The 12185-nt window shown below is 32.8% G+C and overlaps 1 long non-coding RNA gene across 1 annotated transcript in view; it reads right to left on the bottom strand.

The window, feature by feature from the left end:
• Positions 1-489: 489 nt before the first annotated feature.
• LOC137634263 (uncharacterized) overlaps positions 490-12185 on the bottom strand; it is a 53640-nt gene continuing 41944 nt past the window's right edge. Inside the window, exon 3 of the long non-coding RNA XR_011042497.1 lies at positions 490-1634. This is a non-coding gene — a long non-coding RNA (uncharacterized lncRNA). The remainder of the gene's footprint in view (positions 1635-12185) is intronic.

Raw genomic sequence — 12185 nt, 5'->3', positions numbered from 1 at the left:
CATAGAAGTGCTGTAGGTCTTTGGTGACACTCATAGAAGTGCTGCAGGTCTTCGGCAATGCTCCGGGATATTTCCACTTGATAGGCAGCATCCCCAACAAAAACACACTGGAAAGAGGAAAAGTATCCGTAAATTCTGCCAAAATTGGTCAAGTCAGTGGGAGGGTGTGCATCCACTGACAGCTAAAATCTGAGAGTAGGGTGCTTGGGGGGGCTCCCTACTTTTGACAGGACCTATCGATTCTTTACACCTCTTTATAATTCTAACTGCTCTGTTCCAGCTTCACTGTTCTCTTATCTCCTAGGTGAAGGACGATGGTTTTTATTCATTCAGGAACAATTAAAATATACTCAATAATTTGCAACTCTATTCCATGCCTGTTGACTCATCTGATTTATCATGTTTATTTTCTTTAATGAGCATTCAATTATTTCTCAGAATATTTTACTGGAAAATGGAATGCTATTGAAAGCATGTGAAGGAAAACACTTTACGATAGTTTCACTTTATTAAATATATCTCAACTTATTACAGTGTGAGCAAAAATAATGTAGCACTGTAAAAATGATGACTTTAACATTTGATAACTTTTTTAATGAACAAAATAAAAAATTCTTTGATATTCAGGTATAGTTGCTACCGACCAATAACAATGAAAAACTTAAAACTAAACTTTACCTGATTGCAGTTTTCATATATTGAAAATAAAACTGGTTCAAATGGAAAAAGATATTATGAAACCATCAATATCCTATAGTAAGATTATATGAATAAGCCTACTGCATAACACAATAACATAATAATAATGAAGATGTATTATCCTATCTACTGCAGCATACCATGCCTGCTGCAGGGAGTAAATCCACATAAAAATAATGAATAAACACACTTTGACACTTCGTTGGTTAATAAAATTCACAAAAAATCAAAGAAATACAAAGATAAAAAAGCAAAAAAACCATTTATGATGAGAACAGGAACCAACTGTGGCATTAGCTGTTACTGTTCACACAAGGAAAAACATTTTCATTTCCAAAATTAATGACATAAGGACACTAGGGACTCGGCCGTTTCTACCAAATATGAACAGAGCTAGGAAATACTTTAGTGCAATGAAGCCACTTTTAAGAGACTACAATGAAAATAAATTCATATAAAATGCATCTCCTCTAATGGAAAGTTAATGCATGATGCCCCCCTAGTTGGAATAAGAAAAATACAAGATCAAAAAGCTTTGGTAGAATTGACTATCACAACAAATAGATTTTCCATTCTTTTTAAACCTCTAACAGTTTTTTTAGCTCTGTTTTTCTTTCATCTACAAAATTCAAATGTTTGTCCTTTTCATCCTAAGTTCCAAACTGGAACTTAGCAATGTCACTCAAAACATGGATATACTGTGCATGCCAGACTTAATACCGGCTGTAGCCTCCAGCATCCACGTTTGTGAATGAGGTGTAGTCATCCCCACTGAACGTCGGTGTGGAGAACTGGTAGAATGATTCTGCAGAGCTACCACCACCGCCATAACCTCCACCATAACCACCACCGTAACCACCACCAGTGCCAATGGGGTTATAGCGGTTACCGACCCTGTCTGGGGCCATCTTACCACCCTGCTGATTCTGACGGGTCTGTTACGGGGAGAAAATAATTAGAGAACCTTTGCAATTTAGATGGGGGAAAAAAAAAAATGACGTTAAATATTAAATACCTGTACTCTCCTGCACATAAAAAAAAGTACATTATCTGAATTTTATATGTAGAAAATCATATTTCTCCATATACCTAAAAAAGAAAACATACTATACTTGAAAAACTCTAGTTCAACAAAATATCTTTGCAAGTTCATCTTGAAAGGCGAAAAATTATAAAATTTGAAGACATTGCAGTTCATCTTCCTGAAAGGAAAACACATTAACACGAAAAGAAAGCATGCAATAAATTCATACCGACATATTTTGATTCAAACAACAGATTTTACTTACACAAGTCACTTACTGAAACGTGTATCTGAAAGAGTATAGCTAATGAAATTAACAGGGAATCATATTAATCTTTACCAAAATTAATAAAACATCCAAGTCCATCTGTACAAAACTCACATATTTGCATGTAATAAGAGTTTAAATTCATCTTCATTATCCCCAATCCATACTTTATGATCTACAAACGTCAATCATTCAACACTCAATAGTGTAATTTCTTATTTTTGGATTTCTATCATCAAGATATTTAGATACAGTAACAACAGAGATGCAGCACCAATCTTCGGTATGTGTACACTAATTAAAATGTGCAATTATAACTGAAAAATAAAGATAATTTATAGAACAAAATGAGGAATATCTTCCAAATCAAGTGAAAGAACAAATACAGTAAAGGACTAACGATACTACCATACTACCTGGTAAGGGCCAGTCTGTAAGATAATTTAAAACTTCTAGTTACTTAAACCTGTCAAAGAAAACTCATCTAGAAGAGATGTAGTCTTTCAAGAAAAAAAAAACATACCCTGGTGACCAAAGAATGCAAGATAGGTGTACACAGACTAATTTGAAATCCAGGAAAACTTTTATCCTATATCTTAGCCAAAATCTATAGCTTGGAGAGTCAAAGAATATGAATATTAGGGAAGATTCATTGAAATAAAGATACATATATCAATTTAACCAATGTTGGTCAAAAAGCTCATGCAAATTTAAGCCCTTAAATTTAAGGTGGATAAACATGAGCAGCAATACTCTAAAGATGCCAATCATCATTATTAGATTAGTCAACATTCCTTAATTTTAAGTAATATTTGGAGGATGAGAGATCATATAGTTTAAAGATCATGCAATTAATCCTATTTATACAACAAAGAAAAATATAGTGATAAAACAATACTTTCATGAGTTAAAGTTCTTAATTTATTAGTATAATTTGTAACAGCCTACTCATCTAACAATTGACCAAGTCAATCAAGCCTATTCACAAATATAGTCACCCTAGGAACCATACAATTATATTTTGGATAACCTTGAAAATCCAGCCTGACTACCTCTAAATGCTAAACCAATCAACCATGACACTTGAGAGATAGAGAGTTGTTCCAAGTCTAGTTTTATGGGGCCCAAGCAAGTTCATCAAAATGGTTGAGGACTGGGAACCCAGCCACGTTATTTCCATTTGCCAAAACATGCAATGGGAAGAGCTGATTTGGCAATACCTGGTGCTTTCTGGTCACTAGACACTAGATTCGACCAGAAAGAAAAGTAGTTTATGTAGCAGAAGTATTCTTACTCTGCAATTGGCTTATGTCCCATGTCTCGCTCCTTGCATACACTTTCTGCTTGATATACTATGAAAATTAACTTATCAATGTGACACATACTACCTACACAGTATACTGAAGCCACTGGAATTGCATTACGAAACATGAATTTGCATCAAAAGATGGTGACAAGGCCCTAAAACAACTGAAATTTTCCAAATAATCAAATAAGAGTAACTTTTTTCCTTAATTCTTTAGACAACATTTGACTTGCGCCACAACACTTTCTTGACTAGTATCATTTTTTCATGTTGCATTTTTCTTCATCCCTTGCAAGTCCTTTCAGAAAGTGACAAACAAATCCCAGATTAAATCATTCCCCTCAAGTAATATTCTTTTATACTAGATGACTCATTTTTACCATAAGGGATATCTGAATGAATAACACTACATGAAACCTTACAGCTAGATCTACAAACATGTATGAGCATCCATATTTTCATAAATGTTTAAAGAGTGGAGTATATCATCAATAATCACTCGCAATATTACTATTTGTTTTGGTAAATATTTGCAAATGAAAGGATTTTCTTCAATAAATATTTACAAAACAAACAATGAAGTGAAAATGCAAATTCAAGGTACAGTCAGCCCCTGACATTTGTGGATTTGACAATTGCTGGTGAAGACCCAAGTAATATTTTTAGTTATGATACAGTAACCCTCACAATACAAACTTTGAACTAACTACTGGCAATACAGAATAAATGCATGCAAAATAATTAAATTGAAAAAATACCATTTAGCTGAGTTTCAAATACACATATCACGAGATCATAAAATCATGAAATATTTAAAAATTATTCAAAATAACTGCTCATACTCTAGTTAATTTACTAAATTATTATAAAAGCAATTTTAATGTTTTTAGAGTACAGTATACCTTAAATCACTTGATCATCTTATTGCTCCCCTCTTGAAGCTGTTTAAATGTAGACATGTATTTCCCACTATGTTAAGTATGCGAAAAAGTATGTAACGAGATAATTTAGAGGTTGATAGCAACTATCTGTGTGTGGGAACACCATAGTTCTTTTGATTTTGAAGTCGAGACCAGATAATTAGCCACCCGACATCACTAGTCAATGAGGAGGGGGGAGGGGCATGCTTTTAACATCAGGTGATTAAATACTGTAATAAATTTTATTATTAAAATCATATTTATTTCTAAGGAACTCTATTTCCAAATTGCTGATTCATATACTGTCTACTTATATTAACCACTTTCTTGAACTTTCTCACTGAACAAAATTAATGGCACTTCCCTTTTATGAATCTGAATCTTCTCATTATTCATCTGACAAGAATGAAATTAATAGCACTTCCCTTTTATCATTCTAAACCTAGTCATTCATCTGACTAGAATCCAAGTCCCTGCCAAGTCTCTTAGCCATTAACCAAAAACAACATAGCATTCAGGAAGGAGGTCAATGCAAGAACTAAATTCATAAACCTATCTGAAACTTTTACTGTACTATTTCAGTCTTTGATAAATAAAGAGTTAAAAGCTCCTAAAGTACAAAGAAACCTGTTCTCTGATGTATCCCCATCTTTTCTCTCCAAAAACAAATATAAAATTTTGGCTAACATTTTGTTCTATAATAATAATTAGCTCTGAAAGTAGATAGAGGTAACATTATCTTCCCTCTCTAAAACCTACACTATAGGAAAAAGCCTGATGTCCATCAATGTGCTTAGCTGATGCTTAACTCTTAAAATGAAGACCATTTCAGCTGCGAGACTAATAAAGGAATGTTCTTAAAAATGTAATTTATATTCCAATTGTTTGTTAACAAATTTTTTCTGTAGTAAAAATATAAATTAATTTTTAATAATACCTGAAGCAGATGCCTACCATACTAGTTTAATCCCCTCCAACAACCAGTTAAAAAATACACGAGGAGCCATACCAAGACCTAAACACAGATCTAGAATAGGATTCTTCAAACCAGTTATGTAACAGAATTTCTTAAAATTCAGAATAATGGGAATGAGTAAACTTTCATGTCTAACTGCCATTCAAAACCTAATGTAGCCGTTCAGCTATCAGAGGAAACTTTAAGATTTATATAAAATCTGTCGCAGTCCACTGAAAAAATATGAAATGTCACAACATATACTGTATGCATAAGAAGGTCTAACAACACCTGCTTCAACAGATAGATGTATTTCAGTTTTGAAATACAGGTACCAGTCTATTCTGATACACAACTTCGAATGCGTGGCTTGTGTAGAGGAGTTCGACTTTGACATCACTGTAGACCACCAGAACCCTACTGACTGGAAGTTAGCATATGGTTGAGACAGGGCAGGTTAGGATAAAAGCACTGTCTTGCCAGGTCTTACTGGCCTTTTTAGATGCACAAATGAAGCCTAACAGTAAAAGCTTCAGCTCACTACTCTAAATTTACCCCACAGACAACTCAAAAAGAGCTTGAATGGCATTTCAACATCATCTAACGTAGTTTTTCTCTGAACTAAACTTTAATTTACTTTTAAATTTTAAATCAAAACAGTAGTCTGCTATCAGCTGAACAAAACTATTAAAGAGGAGGAACTGTTAGCAAACCACATCCTTCAAAACAATAAAATAAAACAATCCTTTCACAAAGTTGCTTGAACTACTCTCGTTGACATTTAAAGAAAAAATATCCTACTGAAATGTTAAACTTGAAATCATAAACATAAACTGTATATAGATCATGGGCTAAAGATAAACAAACATGACCAACATACTTGTAAACAGGATGAGACCTACACATACAAAGGAACCAAGGCATACTAATGGCTATACAGTTGCCATCGACCTCCTGATCAACTCAACATTCAACTTATGGGTATGCATTATACCAAAGAAAGGGTTATGTCAACATTTAAACAATTTTGAGAGAAACAATATAAATATGAGTCGAATACTTATTTCTCAGAAATATTTGCAGCATCATATTCACATCACATTGTTTACAAGTGTCAGAAGCTGTTATAATAAAATATTCTCTTACAGTGTACTAACAGTGATCAAGGAGTACTCTTGCAATTTTTTTTAATCATAAAAGGTGACTTCTATATAATTTCCACAAAAAGTTTGAACATGATTCTAATATTTTTATGAATATTTGAATTTATCTACCATTCTCTCTCAAGGTAAATATACTTTGTTACCACATACTGTACTGCATTAATACCCTCTCTCTACATTAAATTTTAATCTACAGTATTATCCTTTAAATTTTTTCCTTCCTTTCCTTCCAATTATTTTAAGCTTATTGACAATTATAATACTGTACATGATTCCTTCCTGCAAAACAAAATTACAAGCATTTTATTTAATATAACTAGAATGTAAAAATCTTAAGTGGCCCAAAATATTTAATATGAATTCAATTCAATATTCTTTTCCTATCTCTGTCAGGAGAAACATGTGGATTCTATTTTAAGTTACTTCCCCTCAAAGCTGACATGGATTTGTTTGTTTTAAAAAGAAATTTTTTCCTCTCATTTCTTAACGGAAAAAATTCAACTTCTTTTAAAAGAAATCTGTTTATAGCATAAGATAAGAACATGAAATATGAGCCGATCTAATTTCCATTCTTCTTCAATTTAAGAAAAATTTCACTGGTCAGAAATAAAAAAAAAAGTTTGAGCTCTTGAGTGATTTACGAGCTAACGGAACTGGGAAGTTAACTTCATTTCCTGTTTGATTTGACTTATCATAACTGAATATACTGTATTTCATATCACCACATGATGGTAACTAAAAACTTTATTAGTGCACATTTTCTTTACTAAAATACTGATTATTGTAAATTGCACATTTTCTTCGCTAAAATACCGATTATCGTAAATTAAAATTTATTTATTTTTGTACATTGAAATAACAAACTATCTTTAATTCCAGAGAGAATCTTATCCTATAACTGTAATGCAAATTTATATTTCTAATCAGCATTTTATATTACATTTAAAATATTTAGTTTAACATAATGTATGAATTATTCTTTTAATAATTTTTATTACTAGAAAAACATAACGTGTGAATTAAACTCTTTTAATAATTATTATTACTAGAATTTCTATGCAATGGGTTTATCACTGAATAGTTTACATGAGTTTGCTACAAAGTTGTCATTTATATTTGTTTGACTTTCCATTACTACGTTATGCAGGGAAGGGTGAAGGTCAAGTGGGTGCAAAGTGAAAATGTCGGCTGGGTACAGCAGTCCTAATTAAGAATAGTCAAAACTTTTAATTATATAGATCTCTGAACCATGAATACCAAGGACTGCCGATTTGCTTTACGAAAATCAATTTCTTTTTAACAATACATATCGGTTTTACTTTCGTTACGTAAAATTTACGTATCTTTCCAATGTATATTTCAGATTTTCCTATCAAGTCCTTAGTTATACTAAGTAACATCAATGCAAATATGATGTCACATAGTCATTGCTCACAGTAAATAATTGCATTTAGTAATCAATCACTGCTCATTACCAATTGAATAAATAGCAAAATCATCAATACATCATGAGAGATCAGCCATTTCTTCACAAATTCCATATGAAATAAAGTCCTTTAACAATTATATTTTTATGAATACTGTATTTCAAAATGTTTTAAAGTTTTTGGCAAAAATTTCACTTACATGCTGTTTTTCTTTGTAAGGATTGCAAGGATATTTTGCTTACAGCATTACAAAGTGCGATTATTCTTTGATATAATGTAATAAACCACAAGTTCGTATCTGTTAATAGTTTGGCCGTACCGATTATTATAATTACTTGCTAAAGCTACAACCCTATTTGGAAAAGCAGGATGCTATAAGGCCAAGGGCTCCAATAGGGAAAAATAGCCCAGTGAGGAAAGGAAATAAATAAATGATGAGAACAAATTAACAATAAATCATTCCAGTTGGAAAAGCAGAAGGCTATAAGCCCAGGGGCCCCAACAGGGAAAACAGCCCAGCGAGGAAAGGAAACAAGGAAAAATTAAATATTTTAAGAAGAGTAACAATATTACAGTAAATATTTCCTATATAAACTATAAAACTTTAACAAAACAAGAGGAAAAGAAATTAGGTAGAATAGTGTGCCCGAGTGTACCCTCAAGCAAGAGAACTCTAACCCAAGACAGTGGAAGACCATGGTACAGAGGCTATGGCACTACCCAAGACTAGAGAACAATGGTTTGATTTTATATAAACTATAAAAAGACTTATGTCTGCCTGTTCAACAAAAAAAAAATTTGCAGCAACTTTGAACTTTTGAAGTTCTACCGATTCAACTACCCAATTAGGAAGATCGTTCCACAACTTGGTCACAGCTGGAAAAAAAACTTCTAGAATACTGAGAAGTATTGAGCCTCATGATGGAGAAGGCCTGGCTATTAGAATTAACTGCTTGCCTAGTATTACGAACAGGATGAAATTGTCCAGGAAGATCTAAATGTAAATGATGGTCAGAATTATGAAAAATCTTATGCAACATGCATAATGAACTAATTGAACATCGGTGCCAAAGATTAATATCTAGATCATGAATAAGGAATGTAATAGAAAGTAAGTTTCTGTCCTACAAATTAAGACGAGATTCTGCAGCTGAAGATCACAGGAGATCAATACTCAAAACAAGGTAGAATGAAAGAATTAAAACACTTCTTCAGAATACATTGATCACTGAAAATCTTGAGACTTTCTCAATAAGCCACTTTTTTGAGCGATGGAAGAAGACACAGACCTAATGTGTTTCTCAAAAGTAAATACCATGGAAATGCTTTTTTTTTTTTTTTTTTGATAAGACATCCTTCAATTAATATCACTATAATTTCATCATTCTTACCAACTGGCCGATATCATCAATACGAGTCGTCCCTAACCTACCAAACTACAGGCCATATAATTGTAAAAATCATCTCCTAATCTCTGCTATCAAAGGGGACATTATTATCAAAGAAAAATACTACTGTACTGTAAAATGGTTGGCCTATTACTGGATTGATATTATCTCTGCTATCAAAGGAGACAAATTATTATCAAAGGAAAATACAGTATTACTGTAAAATTGTATTATAGGCATCATCACAAAATACAAGAGCCTCCTACTATTTAGATGCTACAGAGTCTAGCTTTCTCGTTATGGGGTAGCCTATACCTAACAGTTTACCAATACCACTACCAACAGTATTTCAATTAATTTCCAGACTAGTATAATGTATTCAAAATTTTTCTGGAAATGTTCACATCTGAAAAGACACTCTTTCAAAATGTCCATGACATTAATCTGACTGATAATCAAGTTTTTACGATCCATAGTAGGGGGAAGAGGATTCAAAACTTATCTGTGATGGGCACTTGTACCGAAAACTTGAAAGTATTTTATAAGAATACTAAGGCATGTAAAATTAGGTAACAATAACTAAAATTCAATAAAAAAAAAAACTCATCCTACTAACTGAGCTGCTAAATCCAACCAAAAAAACTCTGGCATTAAAAACTGACTAGAAATGCTAAATACATAATAAAAGAGTGACACTACAGTACGGATTCCAATAATAAAACCAAGTAAAACAAGAAACTGAATCACAGCAATGTCCATTAAATAAAACCACTTGGGCCATATGGCAAAAGTCTCCAGAAAAGTCATGAAATGCTGCTAAATAATGTGTAGCTAAAAGGATGCTACAAAGACCATCAACAAATGCCAATTGTGAATTACATGAGGTGCACTAATGGCATTACCCCATTACAAGGAGGAATATTTCGAGAGCAATATTGATCTTTGCACATCGCACAATAGCTTCACATTAGAAGGGCAACATAGACGGGGTCAAGATAGATGTAAATTTAAATTTATTATGGAACCAGAAGCTTACAAATGTTTAATGTACTCTCTCAGTACCATTACCATTACAATATTACTACCTATGTTACAACCCAAGTTGGAAAAACAGGATGCTATAAGCCTAAGGGCTCCAATAACTAAGTCTCTCTTTTGCCTTTACCAAGTGGAAAGTAGCCAAAGAACAATTACAGTGCAGTACTTCAGTTTTTTTGGTCTGAAGAAAGAGAAGAAAGTGTAAAGAATAGGCCAATCTATTGGGTGTATGTGTAGGCAAAGGAAAAATGATCCATAACCAGAGAGGGATCCAATAGAGTACTATCCAAATGATAAGACTCCTATATTTAGTTCAATTTGTGTAATCTTTACATAATAAGTCTAATAACCCCTAAACTTATCAGGTGTTTTAAAAGAAACAGCACTGGGAAAGACCACTCGTCCACCTCACAGTTTAACACTACTACTGTAATCCCAAAGAATTTCAGCCTTCTATTAGACCATTCAAGTTAATCTCACAGGTTATCATTACAATTGTCAAAAGAATTTCAAGCCAAAGCTAAGCTGTACTTTAGACATTTTATCTGAAAAATTAATCTTTATAGTGCTTTATTAAAAAAGGAAGTTTTGGGGATACCGTAGATGAAATGTCTTGTAAAACTAAAAATATTCTTATTTTTGTGTACATAACTTACTGCTACTGCATTTTAAGATATACATTTAAAACTGTAAGACATAGAATAAGAAATACCTCAGATTGGTGGTGCAAGCTCTGACCTACATCCATATCGGTTTATAAAATAAACCTTAACCTTTTTCTTTCCCAATAAGCTATAACCTCCTTATAATGCATTAGTAAAGACAGTGCAGATAGACAGGTATTAAGCTATAGTCAATATTTTTATAAAGAGGCAGATTTGCACCAACTCACAGGGGTGTTCTTTTAGCTCAGAAAAGTTCCTAACAGCTGATTGGTTGGAAGTATTTTAGTTCGCATAGCATCATTATTTTCATATAATTACTGTACCAAGTAAAGTGATTCGAAAATTGTTTACTAACCTAAATTTCTCCCTCAGATATTATAAAGTATTGTGATGGTCAAGTCTAAATTTAACCTGTTAAGCGTCGCCCACATAATGATACGTTCACCACGCTCTACTCTGTACCGCCTTCAATGGGATGTTACGTTCATGACTTCAAATGCGTGTTTCAAGTCCTCAGTCCCGTAATAATACGTTTACTCGTATAGTAAGTATAGGAACACCACTTGGCAACACTCTCAGCATATGTAAGCTGTGAATGGAAACATATGGTGTCCGGCAACTTTTTTCTGAAGGTCGTTCGACGTTAGACAACTGGTACTGTCTGGTATCCTTTCAGTACGCTTCGAGCGTTTATGGAGAGAGAGTAATGTGTTTGGCTTTTTTCACAATTAGCGGCTAAAGGACGAGGTGTATTTCTTTAGATGAAATAATGAAATACTAGATGAGCAGTCTGATAATGCTAAAAGAATAATGGAAAATGTAACGTATATTATTCATTCCATATTATGTATCCTTTTGAAATAAATTAATAGTGATATCAATATTTTTTCATTCCATTATTTATTTATTCCAAGATTGAACTATACTGTAAATGCAAATTATAAGCATAAAAATTGATATTAACTTTGAAAAACTATCAATAGTGAAATTACGGCTAACTGCAAGAGAGAAAGCATGACGGTACATTAATAGTGGTGGTGGTCCTAGGGGACACATAACAGGTTAATAACAAAACCCAGCAAAGTCAACGACAGGAGCTTGTTTTCAGATGCACGCTACATAATTTTGTAAAATTTCACATTTTAACACAAATTTGGATTTACTACACGTGAAAAACATGTCATTATAAACTTTCTTTGGAATACCAGAATGTACTAAAAACATGGAATTAATAAAATTCGCTCTAGGCGAATATTGCGGCAACGTCAAAGGAACAGCCTAGCTGCCTACTTTCAAATACCAAAGCGGAGATGGAAGGGAGAAGTTTTTCAT

The sequence above is a fragment of the Palaemon carinicauda genome, chromosome 44, assembly GCF_036898095.1.
Source record: "Palaemon carinicauda isolate YSFRI2023 chromosome 44, ASM3689809v2, whole genome shotgun sequence".
Lineage (NCBI taxonomy): Eukaryota > Metazoa > Arthropoda > Malacostraca > Decapoda > Palaemonidae > Palaemon > Palaemon carinicauda.
Note: the sequence above shows the minus strand (reverse complement) of the source record. Positions and strands in the feature narration are given on the sequence as shown.